Source organism: Penaeus vannamei, chromosome 28 (assembly GCF_042767895.1).
Source record: "Penaeus vannamei isolate JL-2024 chromosome 28, ASM4276789v1, whole genome shotgun sequence".
Taxonomy (NCBI): Eukaryota; Metazoa; Arthropoda; class Malacostraca; order Decapoda; family Penaeidae; genus Penaeus; species Penaeus vannamei.
In genome coordinates, this window is record NC_091576.1 from 24,891,154 (window position 1) to 24,896,153 (window position 5,000).

A 5,000-nucleotide genomic window follows, 5' to 3' on the forward strand; every position below is an offset into this window, starting at 1 on the left:
TCGGAAGCAGCGGCCCTTAGCTCCTATCTATCTATCTATCTATCTATCTATCTATCTATCTATCTATCTATCTAATTCATTTATTTATTTATTTATTTATTTATTTATTTATTTATTTATTTATTTATCTATCTACCTATCTATCTATCTATCTATCTATCTATCTATCTATCTATCTGTCTGTCTGTCTGTCTGTCTGTCTGTCTGTCTGTCTGTCTGTCTGTCTGTCTATCTATCTATCCATCTATCTATTTATCTATCTATCTATCTATCTATATATCAACGGACGTTTCCTGTGACGAAAGGATGAGATGGTACTTTTTTTTCCAAAGGTTCTTGAAGAGATGAATTGGCGAGGCGTAAGGGGAAGACGGTTGCTCTTGATGTTGGAAAAATTGGTAATAATTTTGTATGTCTCTTGTATGCTCGTTGTCCCCTCGTAGCTAAATGGTTTGTTGATGTCATCTTGGAAGTCGCTTTTTTCCCTGATTTAAGTCCTCACTTTCCCACGCACAAACACATATACTCACACATGTGTGTGTGTGTGTGTGTGTATACACGCACATACACACACACATTTATGTATACAAATACAAGTGTGCATGTTTGTGTTGCTTACCGGTGTTTGTACACACAAAACCATACACACATACAAATACACACAAACACACACACACATACACACACATACATATACACACAAACATATACACATAAACATATACACACAAACACACGCACACGTGCCCACATACATACATACAACATACACACCAACACACACAAATATATACATATATATATACATATATATATATATATATATATATATATATATATATATATATATATATATATATATATATATATATATTTACATACATATCCATATCCATCATCCACCCCTCCCTCTCTCTCTCTCTCTCACTATCTCCTTTGCCTCTACACTTAACATGCAATACTTAACCTATTCTTCCATTCATAACCCCCCTCCCCTCACCCTCCATCACCCCCCCCCCCATTAGCGTGAAATAACACTGATCGCTTTTGTCGGGCGCTGAAAGGGTAATAATTAAAATGATTATAAACCTTTTAGTAATTAACTGATTTTTATTTGCTTGTTAATGAGCTTATTGACGAGATAATAGATCGCAAATTCTGTTAATCTTGTTTGAGTAGAAATGAGGGAGAGGGAGGATAAGAGAGAGAGAGAGAGAGAGAAAGAGAGAGAGAGAGAGAGAGAGAGAGAGAGAGAGGGAGAGAGAGAGAGAGAGAGAGAGAGAGAGAGAGAGAGAGAGAGAGAGAGGGGGGGGGGGGGGGAGGGAGGATGAGAAAGAGACAGGGAGCGAAAGAGAGAGAGAGAGAGAGAGAGAGAGAGAGAGAGAGAGAGAGAGAGAGAGAGAGAGAGAGAGAGAGAGAGAGAGAGAGAGAGAGAGGAAGGAAGGAAGGAACAGGGGAGAGGGAGAGGGAGCGAGAAGAGAGGGGGAGAGTGAGGGAGGGAGGGGAGTGATATACAGAGAAAAAGAAGAAATGATAAAAAGAGAGAAACAGAAAGAGTTGATAGAAAGAGAGAGAAAAGAGGGGAGGCGGCAGAGAGAGAGCGTGATGGAGAGAAAACGAAAGAAAGAGAAAGAGGAAAGCAGAAAGAGTGATCTAAAGAAAGAGAGCGCTCGATAGAAAGAGAGAGAGAGAGAGAGGAGAGAGAGGAGTCCAAAAACACACGTCCTCATAATAGTGAAAGGGGAGAGCACCTCTAGCCGTTTAAGAAATGAAAATGACGAATGCCAGTTTTAATCTTCAAACACCCCCTACTTTATCGGTAATCATATGCTGCAAAAACGTAAATTGAAACCAGGGGAATATTTCATTCAGACATATTCCATTAACCTTTTCTGTTGACAATACACCCCGTTGTGCACAGGTACACATACGAAAAATCATACCGGAAAACCTCAATAAATTATTTAAACGGTAAACAATATTCAACATTTTGAGTAATAATTTAAAACAGCCTTTCACCAATGTTTAATGTCATTGCCCAATTTTTGAAAAGCCCAAACGATTCACCAATGCCATAAAAAGCAGGAAAAAAGCAAACAGACGTATATTTATCGACAGGAAAATCTCTAAATCTTGACCAAGTGTTTTATCAAATGTAACTAAGCATTGATCACCGTTTTGATACTGTATCAGTATTCTTTAAATAATATTATCAGCTGTCAGTGTATACAAATCTTATCTTGCAATCATCTACACAAACAGAGAGATACACAACAATAACAAACACTAGTGTGAATCCACGCACACGCAAAATGTTCAGCGAGTTAAAAAAAAAAAAATTGATCCAGTATTAAATTCCTAAAATGTGAGGAATTAAGCCAGTATTGTACTCCAAAGCCTCACAACCAAATGTACAGATTCTGCATTTATACCTGGTACACCCGTTTTCGGTGGCCGGGAGAAGCGGCAACACTGTGTTTGTTTACATTTTAGCGCTACGTTTAGCTTCAGCGGATTAGAATATATCTCCACGTTTCCCCACGTTCGGAATTTGATTTTTACAACCACCCTTCATCAAAACAAGCCAGAAATATATCTCCAAATACACGATTCAACCAACTTCTCAAAATACAACCACAAAACATTAAAAAATAACATCGAACAAAGCCCAGTCAGCTGAAACTCCGACACCCACAGTGGAATTCATGAAGCGTGTCGCAGCGTTGGAGAGAGAATGGATAATTCACTCGCTGGTCGAAGTCCCTGAGCCAAGACGCGACTAAATAAGAAATAAGAATTCTCCCAAATGACTTGCTTTACCTTTGCGAAAAAGAGGCGAAAGATATTTTGCATCGACTGGGTGCAATTAAGCTGTTCTCGTGTTCCAGTCGCGTCTCCATGGACTCTGAAGAACATGAAAACTAATGTTCAAACGTATTGTTATCTTATTGAGGTGTGATCATTCCTCTCCACACTCTATGTACGTTGTGTGGGAACTGTGTGCACGCGTACAGGTATACATGCGTTCATGTGCATATAGACTCGCGTTGATTTTAAATGTAAAGAAATGTATTAGGAAATAGAATGACGCTAAAGACATTGAATTCACTCCCCCCCCCCCAAAAAAAAAAAAAAAAAAAAAAAAAAAAGATAAAAAATAAATAAAATAATAATAATAATTAAAAAAATGAAATAAAATAAAATAAAAATACAACAGAATACAACAGAATGTGCGTAACGAAGCGACCTGTGAACCGAATCCTGCGGGAGATCCTCGTGGCCGAAGTGTCCGTCGTAGGATTCCTCTTCCTTGGACTCTGAGACGCGGCTGATTCCTTCTGCGCCCCGAGAGAGATGGCGAGGCGACTGACGTGTCCTTGGCGGGGGATGGGGGGGTGGGGGGTTTGGTGGGGTGGGGGGGTTTGGGTGGGGGTGGGGGGTGGTGGGGAGAAGGCTAAAGGTAGGAGGAAATGTTGAGCTAAAATTTGCATGTCTGTGTACACACACGCACGCACACACACACACACACACACACACACACACACACACACACACACACACACACACACACATATATATATATATATATATATATATATATATATATATATATATATATATATATATATATATATATATATATATATGTATATATGTATATATGTATATATGTATATATATATATATATATATATATATATATATATATATATATATATATATATATATATATATATATATATATATGTATACACACAAACACACCAAAAATTATATTCAAGATTAAGTACACAACGTACAAACTCGCGTAATATGCAAAACCAATGATTTTTTTCTTTTTTTTTCTTTTACTATTTTCCTTCTAATGAATTTTGAAAAAGGAGACACAGCAACACTCACATTGACATGATTTTTATTTATTTATTTTTTTTACGCAAAGTTGTAAAATCTTGATCATCAGCTACTGTTCAGATTTTATTTTCCGCTGTAATATTTTATTCTTTCTGCAATTGCGAAAATGTACGTAAATATTGCGAAAGTATATTCAGCGAACGTTCTTGTTTCGCTTCTTCTGACGTTGGTAAAACTTCTTTAAAATTGAAACAAAGGAAAAAAAAAGAAGAAATATCTCTTGCATTTTGTATGATACTGATAAGATAGTGTAACTTCTTTAAAATTGAAACAAAAGAAAAAAAAAAGAAAAATCTCTTGCATTTTGTATGATACTGATAAAATAGTGAATAGGGATGATACGCACAGGAAGAAGGAAGAACAAGAGAAGGGAAGTAAAGAAAGTGACGAAGAAGAGAACAGAAGAAAGTAGTTGATAGTGAAGATAATGATAATGGAAGTATTGATTGTTCTTGAATATATTATGCAAGTAAAGAAAAAAATAATACACGAGAAAACGAAAAGGGATTAAGAGACAGAGAGAGAGAAGAAGAAAGACAGAAAGAGAGAAAGAAAAACTCGTGAAACTGGACGTCTTTCTAAGAAAAATAGACCCCATTCTTCCATCCCTCTCTCTCTCTCTCTCTCTCTCTCTCTCTCTCTCTCTCTCTCTCTCTCTCTCTCTCTCTCTCTCTCTCTCTCTCTCTCTCTCTCTCTCTCCCTCCCTCCCTCCCTCCCTCCCTCCTCCCCCTCCCTCCCTCCCCCTTCCTTCTCCCCCTTCCTTCCCTCCCCCTTCCTTCTCTCCCCCTTCCCTCCCTCCCTCCCTCCCTCCCTCCCCCTCCCCTCCCTCCCTCCCTCCTCCCTCCCCACCTCCCCTCCTTCCTCCCCTCCCTCCCCCCTCCTTCCCTCCCCCGCCCTTCTCCCCCCTTCCCTCTCTCTCTCTCTCTTCCCCCCTTCCCTCCCCATTTACCCCCCCCCCCCAAAAAAAAAGGAACAGATCAGGATCTCATAATTCCGAATTTTTCCAGCCAGGTTAGAGGTGAGGAAAAGCAGTTCGACTTCCGCTACATAAATTGTCATGTTGATCCGATGTTGCAGATGTTGAGTGA